This window comes from Silene latifolia, chromosome 11 (genome assembly GCF_048544455.1).
Source record: "Silene latifolia isolate original U9 population chromosome 11, ASM4854445v1, whole genome shotgun sequence".
In the NCBI taxonomy this organism is placed as follows: domain Eukaryota; kingdom Viridiplantae; phylum Streptophyta; class Magnoliopsida; order Caryophyllales; family Caryophyllaceae; genus Silene; species Silene latifolia.
The window spans coordinates 18,807,660-18,821,080 of record NC_133536.1 but is presented as its reverse complement, the minus strand read 5'-3'; the positions used below and the strand labels follow the sequence as shown (position 1 = coordinate 18,821,080).

The window sequence follows — 13,421 nt, the reverse complement described above, 5'->3', positions numbered from 1 at the left end:
AGTGAATACTCCCTCCATCTCGGTCACTTGTTATTCTTTGGTTTTGACACAAAGACCAAGAAAAGTGGAGAGGGTCAATCTAGGTAGCACCGACATGGACACGGACACAGACACGACACGGACACGTGACACGGCATCCCATGAAATTTAGGACACGGGACACGTTATTTAAATTTAATAAAATATATATTTTGTAGTTATATATGTGTGATTTTACTTTTGAAAAAGTATTTGATATTAAATTTAAATAAATGAAGGTATAATTTGACGTTAAATATAACTTATTCTCATTTTTAAAACCAAAAACCAACTTATAATCAATCTATTTCGACATCTCATTACTTGTCTAAAGAACATCATTTGCTCACCAAATTCAACCATATAACAATTCACGTCATTTACCTTAAATTCAACTTTCCGTTTGAAGGTGTCCAAATACCATGGACACGGCTCAAAATACCATGGACACGCGTCGGACACGTGCCCAAATAAAAGATGAAAGTTAGACACGGGTTTACAGGTGTCCGACACGTTTTGACGTGTGTCCGACGAGTGTCGTGTCCGACACGGGTGTTCGACACGGGAACACCGATTAGGAGGAGTGTCCGTGCAACCTAGGGGTCAATTACTAAATGACATGTGAACCAAATTGAGTGTAAATGATCAAATTGTTCGTCAAATGCTTTTCTAAAATAGAAAGGATAATAATTGACCGAGACACCAAAAAATAGAATCGGATACCAAATGAGCGGGACAGAGGGGGTACTTTTTATATGGACAATGCTAGGGCGTCACCCGGTAACACACTATCTTGACTCTTGGTGCCACCGTAACTAAAATAATCCAATAATAATAAATACAGTATTAAACTGAAAATTCACGTGGTACGGGTGATGTTTGTCATTTGCACATGGTACATAATATTTTATGTTTTTGCAAAATGACAATGTTTAGGGGCGATATCGCATATTCTTTGCCATTTTTGCCTTTGGCTAAATTGTTTGACAAAAAAATAGATTAAAATATCAATGAATTTACAAAATTATCGTCGATGGTACTCAAATTCTATATCCGCGGTGGTAATAAAATTGAAGCACTAATACATGTGAATCCAAGTTTAATTTTTACACAAGTTGGCAATAATTATACAACTCTACAAGAAAAATCTTGTTCTTTCGTGGTTAATTACTACATCAAAACCCTAGTTCTCGACTACGAACAAAGTGAAGATAGTCGCAAAAAGGCGTGCCTAAGTTGTTATATATCAGGCATTCACCTTAATTATGCTTGTAGTAGTAGTTGTTTTTACAACTTCATTGAACTAGAGGAAAACATTGATTAACTTCCTTATAAATTTACATTATTATTTATCAAATTCTTGTACTCCTTCTGTATTGGTCATTTGTTTACCTTTAATTTTGGCACAAAGATCGTGGAAAGAGGAGAAAATCAATTATTTGATGATAAATGGACTGAATAAATAAATAAATAAATAACCGGAATAGAGGGTGTACAACTTTTTATGTAATAATGTAAATGTGTTAAATAATCCGTTGACAAGGCAAAAGAAAATTAACCTTGTGATAGATGCTAAACTCGAAATTGTTTTAATACGATAATAATTTCTCAGAATTATTGGATTTATTACACGTTTTTAACAAAAAAAAATCTTATATAATAATACTTTTTAGTGTATTTTTAAAGTTTCCCGGTCCGACGATTAAGCTTTACTTGGATTTTCGAAAACCGTTTTAATCTTTATTCTCGATTTAAATTCTAAGTTTTTATAAAAGAAATTCAGGCTTCAATTATAAAACCCATAAATTTAACTTGACTTGTGTATCCCTTTCACTTCCCATTTCTGTTTTTCCACTTTTCCTTTTCTATAATTTCACTTTTTTAGTGTGCGACCATCCATAGACAGTTCTAAAGGATAATTCATGTCAGCCGACCCCAATCATTTAAGGACTAAGGCTCTGATGTTGTTGTTGTATTATAAACAGGGCTTTTACATTAACAAGCTATTTTAGTTTTGTTTTTTGATGTATAATTATGTGATTCTCAAGGCCGTTTTCATTCACTGGCCCAGGCCATTGACTTAGCTTGATAAATACAGAGTATAATTTTAACTAACTTTGGTAAAGATTTACTCTTATGTAATATAATTTTATATTAATAAATTGACTTGGCTTAATTCAGGCTGATTACAAATCAAATTACGTAAATACCACATCATGTGAGTTTCATGTCATAACTTTATTGAGTTGGGTGTTAATTAATTGAGTTAACATCATTAATTTTTTTAATAAATTATATTTTTATTTAGATTATTAAAAAGTAAAAACTAACAAAATTCAAGCACTAGTAGTGTACGCGTGATTGACTTTGTCCCAAGTGTAAACTTATTAATGTGAAATAATTGTTTTATTCAAGCCAACAAATTACACGACCCTAATAATTTCCAAAAAAAAATTCTACTGATTTACTTACCTAGTTGCTTTAGGACTTCCTTATTGTTGTCGGTAAGGAGAACTCCTCGCCCAAGTAACAAAGCACATATATATAAACATAATCTTTCACTTAAAAACAATTGCAAATTATACATAAACAACACTAAAATCCGAGAATTTCATCAAAATCGTCATGGATAAAGTGAAAGAAAAAGACAACCTAAACATGAATAATAATACTACTAATAAGAGATTAATGAAGCTCAAAGATAATGAAGATACTAAGGTGCAATTATCGTATGAGGACAATAATGATACCTCTTCTTAGTGGTATAAGGAATACAATACAATAGCGAGTTTTTAAATCGCCATTTTAGTTTTATTATTGAGTATTATATTATACTCGTAACTAATAATTTTAAGGAGCAATTGTTCTAACAATAGGACTTCCTACGCCTTTCTCATTCCCGTGATTTTAACCTTGCTTCTCCCACACGCAATAATTAGCTCCATAGGTAGCAACTTTGAAGTTTGATGGAATGAGATTGCCGAGGTCATTTCTGGTTCCGAGCTTGACTATAATCTTTCCATCGATCATTGCAACGTAGAGATCAGCGTTCGCTGCCATTATATTGACATTACTTGCTTCCGTTATACCATTTCTCGTCCTTACTGAACTCAATCGTATAATTTCTTCCTTCAAACCCCACTCGAAGAAATGATCATAGAACTGCGAGAAGGAAACAATTTCTTCTAATTAGATATCTTAAATTTATTGGTAATTGTATGTGATGATGCAAAATAGGAAGTGCGTATATAACAAATATGTTAAGTGACTTACGATAGATGGGGTTCCAGGGTGCGTGAGAATATATGCGTAGCCTTGCATAACTTTGTCGGACGGAAATGCCCATAGCCTTTGAGTGGATCCGGTATCATGGTTATCAATAAAAGTTACTGCATTTTTAGGCATAATTCCAATAAGTCCACTAGGCCTACCATTTGAGTCTTTTAATCTCCACAATTCTCCTTCAACGGCTGCTTGAAGAACTTGATCAACTCCTTACATCAAAAAGGGATCAAATCGGTAGCTGATATCGTAATAAATTATAGATGTGCTGACAAACAAGATGGAAGAGGAATCTATTGCATCTTTGAAGGAGGCACGCCCGATGATCGTCTAGATTGGGGTCCATGGGCCATATGTAGGGACGACACTCAATACTCAGATGGTAGCGGGAATTTAGACACTGGAGCCGGGTATGGAGCGGCTCCAGATATCGATCACCTTAACCCAAGAGTCCAAAAAGAGCTAATCGATTGGATGAATTGGTTGAAGACCGAAATTGGATTTGATGGTGGATGGAGATTTGATTTTGTCAAGGGATATGCACCTAGCATTACCAAACTTTACATGCAACAAACTTCACCTAATTTCGCCGTTGGTGAGTTATGGGACTCGGCTATACACTATGACCCGGATGGTAAGCCCGACTACAACCAAGACGGGCCTAGGAATGAGTTAGCCGGGTGGGTCCAAGCCGCAGGTGGAGGTGTTATTAATGCCTTTGATTTCACTACTAAAGGTATTCTTCAAGCGGCCGTTGAAGGAGAATTATGGAGATTAAAAGACCCAAGTGGTAGGCCTAGTGGACTTATTGGAATTATGCCTAAAAATGCAGTAACCTTTATCGATAACCATGATACCGGATCCACTCAAAGACTATGGGCATTCCCCTCCGATAAAGTTATGCAAGGCTACGCATATATTCTCACGCACTCGGAACCCCATCTATCGTAAGTCACTTGATAGTTGATGATGCCCTAATATATATGCACTTACTATTTGACAAACATTTAATTACCAATAAACTCCAATTCACTTACTGTTTTCGTTTTGCAGTTCTATGATCATTTCTTTGAATGGGGTTTGAAGGAAGAAATTATACGATTGAGTTCAGTAAGGACGAGAAATGGTATTTCAGAAGCAAGTAATGTCAATATAATGGCAGCGAATGCTGATCTCTACGTTGCAATGATCGATGGAAAGATTATAGTGAAGCTCGGAACCAGAAATGACCTTGGCAATCTCATTCCATCAAACTTCAAAGTTGCTACCTATGGAGCTAATTATTGCGTGTGGGAGAAACAAGGTTAAAATCACATGAACGAGAAAGATGTAAGAAGTCCTATTGTTCCTAAAAATTAGTAGTTACGAGTATAATATTCAATAATAATAAAACTAATATGGCGATTTAAAAACTCGCTATTGTATTGTACCACTAAGAAAAGGTATCATTCTTGTCCTCATAATGAGAGGATTAATTAGGGCCATGTGTTGTACTTAGCTTACCACTTAGGCTACTAAATATGTTGATTGCAACCTTATTTATAATAATGCAGAGGAATTGTTGTCAAAGAATTACGATTTTAGCATTTTCGACGAGGCTAATTTTCTTTTATTTCGTCAACTGATTATTTGCCAATGAAAATTAAGGAGGTTCGTCAATCTCGTCCTCTACTACAATGATATTGTAAGAATAGGCTATTATTTCATGCATTATGCATAGCTAAGTTGATGAACGAATGTAAGAGAAGCCTCCATCTAACAGATTAAGTACGCCTTCTTACGGCTATATTCGCATTGATCATCGTAGCCTTGTTGCAATGAATATACAACATCAAAATTACTCTTAACAATTTTATCTGTTGATGTAAGAAAGCTTCAATATTTGCTGTTGGACAATAATGTAAAGGCTGAAGGCTGAAAACACAATTAACGACATTAAAATTATCGACATTGCACTTGAATTGCTGGAAGCTCCGTTGAAGGAGCTCCCTCTAAAAATTAACGTATGCCACTGTAAAGCAACGAGCACACGGTATTCTTTAGTAAAAGGCGAAAGAATAGTTCGCTTTGTGCTCAATGCATGGCTGCGTGATTTTTTCAATGTTGAAGAATGCCACTTTATACTTAGCTCTTACCTTGATCAATGTTTCTTCATCAATGTGGGATTAATATCTTATATATGTTTTTTTTTTTTTCTCACTCCCCTTCGAATTTAACAAATTAAACACGCCTTCTTACGGCTATCGTCTTTGCATTGATCATATCCTTGTTCCAATTTCCTCTTCACCATCTCCGCCCTTTCAGCGTACGACAATTTGTATACTTCATTCAATCTCCTCTTTTCATTCAATTCATCCCGTTTCTTCGACAACTCCAAATTTCCATTGTTACCCTTGATGCCGCCATACCCTTGAGAATTTCTTTTTACGCCTCTGTCTTTGACACAACTTGAGGTACGCTTTACGTTAGACATCAGTGGCTTCCTAACACCATTAGGTATAACTTTCTTGATCATAGTCTCGCTACGACGAGATGGATTAGGGGCATCATCCAACCCTATTACGCATATCTTTTGCCGGCTATCTTTAGCTTGATTGTATCTTTCTTGCATCTTTCGAGTTGAATTCTCCAATCGTTGAGCATACGACAATTGCACCTTAGTATTTTCATTATCTTTCAGCTTCATTAATCTCGTAGTAGTAGTATTCATGTCTAAGTTATCTTTTTCTTTCACTTTCTCCATGATGACGATCTTGATGAACTCTCTGATTTTAGTGTTGTTTATGTATAATTTGCAATTGTTTTTAAGTGAAAGATTATGAAAATATGAAATTACATCAGTCTATATATATGCTTTGTTACTTGGGCGAGGAGTTCTTGTTACCGACAACAAGGAAGTCCTAAAGGAACTAGGTAAGTAAAAATCAGTTGAATTTTTTTTGGAAATTATTAGGGTTGTATAATTTGTTGGCGTGAATAAAATAATTACTCCGTATTTCACATTAATAAATTTACACTTGGGACAAAGTCAATCACGCGTATACTACTAGTGCTTGAATTTTGTTAGTTTGAATAAGTTGAGTTTGGACCATGTATGTTTCATACATAAATATCACACGTTATACAAAAAAAATTAAAAATTATATAAAATTATATTCACATTATTTTAAACAAATATTAACTGATTTGCAACATAGCGTATCGTAAAATGATATAATTCGTGAACTTAATACTGATTGTTGTATTATTCGAATCATTTTTATTTTAATTAATATGACATTTGATCAGTCATAAATTTATTTAACTTTGTATTTATTTTATTATAACACATTGAAGTTAAACCAAAAAAAAAAAATTGAGAAAAATTAATCTATTTTTCTTACCAGTAAAAATATTAAAGGTCATATATGAAATATATTATTTTTCTTCAATTATAATAATAAATTTTTATAACAGGCCGCGCAAAGCGCGGGATACTACCTAGTATTAATATAAAACTGTCTTACACAAGAGTAACTCTTTACCAAAGTTAGTTAAAATTATACTCCGTGTTTATCAAGCTAAGTTAATGGTCTAGGCCAGTGAATGAAAACGCCGTTGAGAATCACATCATTATACATCAAAAAACAAAACTAAAATAACTTGTTATTGGAAAAGCCTTATTTATAATACAACAACAACATCAGAGCCTTAGTCCTAAAATGATTGGAGAGCCGTCATGGATGATCGCACACTAAAAAGCGAAATTACAGAAAAAGAAAAGTGGAAAAACAAAAATGGGAGGTGAAAATAATACAAAAGTCAAGTTAAACTTACATACTTTAAAATTGAAGCCCGAATGTTTTTTAGAGAAAATTACAAATAACCACCACGTATTTGCGTATTTTTACAAATAACCACCATGTATTTGCACTTTTACAAATAACCTCCAAGCTCTTATCTAAACTCCCCAATCACCACCGTATATCTGCCCCGACACTTATTTTTCTTATTTTCCGACTCGTTAAGTAACATTCTACGTAATATGCCCATTATACCCCTCCCTCTATTACTCCTAGACATACCAATGTCATTAGCTTCTTTGAAAAAATCATCAGCAATACTCCCTAATTTGGTATTTCTGGCAATTTGGGGATTCTTAAGTTTGGGAGTAATGGGGAAGGGTATTATGGGCATTTTACGTAAAACATTACTTAACGAGTCGGGAATAAGAAAACCAAGTGTCGAGGCAGATATACATCACAAATAGGATTATACATCCAGTTGTACCATAAGCATTGTACAACTAAGGTATAAGAATCCGAGCTTATATGTATTCTTTCTGAGCTAATTCAAAGTTTATGTTTTTAGTGTGTAAATGGATGAGTTTAATACTTTCTAATAAAGTTCATATTTTTTAACATAAGCTCAGATACTTTATCACAAAGCTAAGATTCTAACCGTACAACATATACAATTGGTTGTATAGTCCATGAATTGGATATACAGTGGTGATTGGGGAGTTTAGATAAAAGTTTGGGGGTTATTTGTAAAATTGTAAATACATGGTGGTTATTTGTAAAAATACGCAAATATGTGGTGGTTATATGTAATTTTTTTTTTTTATATAAAAATTAGAATTTAAATCAAGAATAAAGATTAAAACGGTTTTTGAAAATCAAAGTAAAGCTTAATCGTTGGGCCGGCAAACCTTAAAAATACACTAATTTAATAAGTATTATTATATAAGAAATTTTTTGTTAAAAACGTGTAATAAATCCAATAATTCTGAGAAATTATTATTGTATTAATATAATTTCGACTTTAGCATCTATCACTACTAGGTTAATTTTCTTTTGCCTTGTCAAGGGATTATTTAACACCGGTACATTATTACATAAAAGTTGTAATTTATTTATTTATTTAATTTTAAGTGTCTCACTCAATTGTTTTACCTTTCGATTTTAGGAATACTTTTGACGAATAACTAGTTTTGTGACCCGTGAAATTCACGGGTTCGGTTTAAGGATCGTTCATGCATTTTCCCCTTTAGTTTTTGATGATTTTTCCATTTTTCATTCGTGGTCTATCTCTATAACTATTTTAGCCGTTCATATTTAGGTATGTTTTACTGAGCTAGAAAATGAGTCGTTTCTATGAATCGATAATAAAAATAAAGTTGACATGAGACCCTCCACGATATCTCATACTAAAATACTCATTTTATAAAAGTAAAACATTGGGCTTTTAAAGAGGATGGTGAATTTGAATTTATGGCAAATTAATGAAAGAATCTATATCTATATAATAATATAAAAAGGCATTTTGAGCCTCCATTGAAGTGCCACGTGTCACACCTTAGCTTCTTGCCACCTATAACATAAAAAAGGCATCTTGAGCCTTTATTGAATTGTCACGTGTCACACATTAGCTTCTTGCCACTTATCATATATATTAATATACCTTCATAACTTACATCAAAAATTAAATTGCTATCATTATAGCATGAACTTAAGTTTTTTACTTTTGCTTTTAATGTGTCTTGAATTCCCTCAAGACCCTAACTCTTAGGCTCCCCATGATAACACTCTTTAATATTGTGTATTAACATGCCATTAAGAGAGAATTAGGATGCATTTGTAACTTGTAAGGATTGATTTTACGAAATCCTGACTATTGAAATTCTCTTTCCCATATGTATTCTTCATTTTCTAATCCTAAACTTGGAGTCAATTTTCCTACTCTCCCAATTTTTTTGATACCTATGTCCATGTCCAACTCTTTATGGATGTACAAATGGGTAAGTTCCATTTATTTGTTCCTTTTAATATTTATTTGCTTGGAATTTACCTATCTTTCTTAATTGATTCATGTCCATGGTTATTGTTTTGATCCAATCTCTTATCTGGTTGGGTTTGTTTTGTCTAATTATTGTAATTTTCACACTAAGGCTTATAACTATTGCGTATTTAGAGATGTGTATGTGTAATGAAATTGTTTTTTATAGGCTATATATTCTGGAGTGTTATGAAATATTATTATGCATGTAATATTATATGGATGTCCATTTGTTAGGATATTCTAAAGATGTTATATTATGGAAACTCTACCCTATCATGTGTGTATATATAAACCCCCTCCTAATGCAATAATACATAGTTTTGTCTCTGTTTTCTTCTCTCTACGTTTTCTCTCGTATATCTTGTCTTTATTTCACAACACGTTATCAGCACGAAACGCTAATTAATTAAACTGTCAAAAAAAAAACTAATTGATAGAAGGAAAGTGGGGGAAGACATAATAATTAAGATGGTCATACAACAAAGATAACAGCTCGTGTTTATCACACTTAATCATCCCATGTAAGTTTTTCTAGTATAATTTCCTTCCATATACGTATAAGTACTTAATTTTGTTTTATAATCGTCAAGATGTTGATTCCTGTATCTAAAAAGAAGTACGGAGCATTTGTTACAAAATATATACAAGTTTTGAAAAGGGACATATCATATAATTTTTGGCCTCAAGTTCCAAAATATTTATTTTATAAAGATGAGAAATATGCCCATATTATAACTTTGGCCAGAAGTTCAAAGTTTTAAAGGTGTGTAATAATTTAACACCGTCTCATCAGTACAATATATTAATATTGTATAAGTGTAAGTGGCTAGAAGTCCACGTCTATGAGTATATGAATCGCTCTTCAATTTAAAGCGATCTTTATAAAAGGCAAATTTATTTGCGAATTGATTCTTGTTCATCTGAAGTTGAACAGTATAACGAGATATGAAATTTGATCCACTCCCTGAAGTGAATGTGACATCTCATAAAGACGCTGTCTGTAATAGAGATCGAGAATATGGCAGTATGATAAGCCTAATATTGCGGCCTTAATTGAGCCTAATAATGTGACATTTGATAAGGCAAGTAAAGAAGCCTTAATTGAGCTTAATAATGTGGTCTTATTGAGTCAAATTTGTTTATTGAAAGAAATGACAATATTGTATAAAAGTGAATATCTCATGAAAATCCCCGTGAGACTCGTATATGCTCGAAGTTTGATATGAGAAAGGGAAAATTATTTACGGGTTGAAATATTGACATTCGCACTATGACCTGAAGTTCATAGTGTTTGTAAATAATGAAACTATGACTAGAAATTCATAGTATTTAAGGATAATGAGATTTGTGACCGAAACTTCACATTATTTACATATTTCCATTTTTCATATCTTGTATAATACGGAGTACGTTTTATCAGTTTAAATTGTTGTTTTAATGATGATTGTGTAGTCAACACAAATGTAAAATAAGTATTAATTGACACACGACAACATGATTAAATTGTGTGAATAAGGATAACGTTAGTTTTTGCCTAGTATATTGACAATATATTTGATATTTTTTTTTTCACATTTATGTCATCTACACGAAATCTAACCAACTGAATTGAAAAAAAAAAGACAAGGAGACGTATTATCTTAAACATGTAAGTTGTTCTATATAACTATGTTGTCAATTTGTTAATTATGACAAGAGCAAGTAATTTCCCTATCATGCGGTAATTTTGTACGGAGTATAAACTTAGTTTTCTATTTCAATGTTCTGAGTTTCTAACCATATAGATGATTTTGAAGCTGCCTCTCCAGTCACCATATTTTGATTGCAAGGTTTTTTTGTTAATATGGTTAAAGGTGTATTAGTAATTTATTAATCAATTCATATGCATCGCTGTCCATGGCTTCTGTTAATATTTGGCACATGATAATTATTAAGTTTATTTTTATTTTATTTTTAATTAATTGTTGTTTTATGGTGACTAATAGATAGCCATTTGTTAATTATTTTGTTTAGTGTGTCAGTATTTTATGAGTTTTTGGCATGTTAGATGTATTAACGTACAATTTTGAAATTTGCAAAGAGAAAAAAAATTATATATGAAAATATTCTAAGAGTAATACGGTCATGTTCTTTATTGGAATATTGATAAGTCTTGCCTAAATATTGAGACACATGTTGTGTACAATGTCACATCATTTATCTGGCCGGATTCTTAGAAAGTTGACATGAAATAATTCAGATGTGACATAGTAAGGCCATCCGGGTTCTTATTATACCCGTTTTGATAAACCTGAAGTTTATCTTAAGGAAAATATAAGTGCTGAAACTCTCTCGTGTAAATTTATTAAAGGCAAGATATTACACGAAGACTGAGTATATTTGAAATTGGAGATCACAGTTCGATTATTATATGGAATCGTTTGTCTCCAAATTGGGCATTGTGATTCAGCACATTGAAAAACCAACTGCATAAGACAATTAAGGTGGATATAATGATTTATTGCCCATTAAATCTATCTAGTATAGATAGTTTTTACCACCTTAGGGGGAGAATATATGATAAGGAAAAGCTGGTAAAAACAAACAAGTATATTATCCTCAACTGGACCTGAAGTTCAGTGGTTTGTTTTCAATATGAAATACATCAAATAGAGGTTCATGGAATTAGAAATGATGGTATTCATTTGGTTATGAAGATGTATTATGATACCACTTTCATCACCTTATCAAAATATGTTCATGCATTAAAATCTATGATTTAGTTATAGACAGATTAGCCCTATATGTGGTATAGCGAGCTATAAATTAGTCATAGAAAATATATGTAATGAAAATTAGATTCTTGCCAAATTGAACAATAGCCACACGTGGAATGTAGTGTGAGAGTCATATCGGTTCACATATTTTAAGTAATAAGAAAGCGACAAGCATGAGCAGTTGGTACTCCTATGGAGTAAAGAAATTTGGATGTCCCGGAAGTGACATAGATATCTGAATGATAATAGATGACCTATATAAAAAAGGAATGGTACCAAATATATTCAGATATCACTGATTCAGTACTGACAATATCGCGAGATGTTGAAATTATATATCGATATATTTAAAAACCCGATATGCATTTGCGCGCGGAATTTAATGGACTAGATAATGGGGATCTTATAAATAAGTCCAATTTTATTGTTGACACATAATCAATGATTATGAATGAGCTCATGGACCTGAAGTCCATCCATTGACTTGAAGTCAATTGCAATTATGAATATTGGAAAAGAAACTGTGCAGTTTGCATTATCGAGTCATCATCATGTGTATTTAGAGATTAAGTTCATTTGCATATTAATTAGTTTTATTTTATATAAGTTATTGCATTGTTTTAAAATGTTGTTTAGAATTAGTTACATATCATATGCATGCACATGATTAATTATATTGTTATATTTTGATAAATATTTTAAAAGGAGAACTGTTATCTTATGAGATACTCCAACGAGGATTACTCCTTATAAGAGCTTTTTATAAATGATTATCAAATGATAATGTTTGATTAATTGAGTTTTGGGAACTCATGATTATATATGAATCTCTATGACACGATTGAAAAGTTCGTGATTATTTCCAAAATGGAATACTTAAACTCCTGTAGGGTTTACTTGATGTCTCAACCTGAAGTTTGAGCATATTGGAATTTAGATTTGAATGAGCTTCTTGCTAATTAAACATGTGACATGAGTTTATGGTCCAGAAGTACCATGACGATTAGAATATTGTAGTGAAAATCTACAATGAAAATGTCAATCCATACATATATGGTTTAGCAAACAAAATGGCTCAAAGGTATTGGATGATTATTCAATAATTATCGGATTGATTCTCCCTAAGACAAGGAATTAAGGAATGATGGATACACTCTTTTTCCCTTCGACTAGGTTTTTTTGTCACAATGAGTTTTTCCTAGCAAGGTTTTTTAACGAGGTAGCACAATAAGCGCATTGATACGCTATGATTATTAAAACGAGTTATTCTTGACATATAATATTATGTCATCTATCGAGAAATTCCCTATCACTATTGTGGAAGTATTATTTGAAATAAAGATCCAAGAGTCATCACAAATGACTACACCTAGATTGTGAGTTCTAATGAAATATGAAGATAGAAATTATCAAGGATTTGAAGATATCAAGTTTATCAACTACAATGGATTTTATTCAACTATCGAGACGAGAAGTTACGTTAAAGCGTGGTTCATTTCAAGATACATCAATTATGTAGTCGTCAGGGGGAGTAGACACGCGTTG

The 13,421-nt window shown here is 32.4% G+C and overlaps 1 non-coding gene and 1 pseudogene across 1 annotated transcript; one reads left to right on the top strand and one right to left on the bottom strand.

Annotated features, from left to right (window-relative positions):
* The first annotated feature begins 2,643 nt into the window (after positions 1-2,643).
* On the top strand, positions 2,644-4,663 carry LOC141613026 (alpha-amylase-like; annotated as a pseudogene).
* Positions 4,664-5,268: 605 nt separating this feature from the next.
* LOC141615516 (U5 spliceosomal RNA) lies at positions 5,269-5,386 on the bottom strand. The gene has a single exon (XR_012529934.1). It is a non-coding gene; the product is annotated as a U5 spliceosomal RNA (small nuclear RNA).
* Between the last annotated feature and the right edge of the window lie 8,035 nt (positions 5,387-13,421).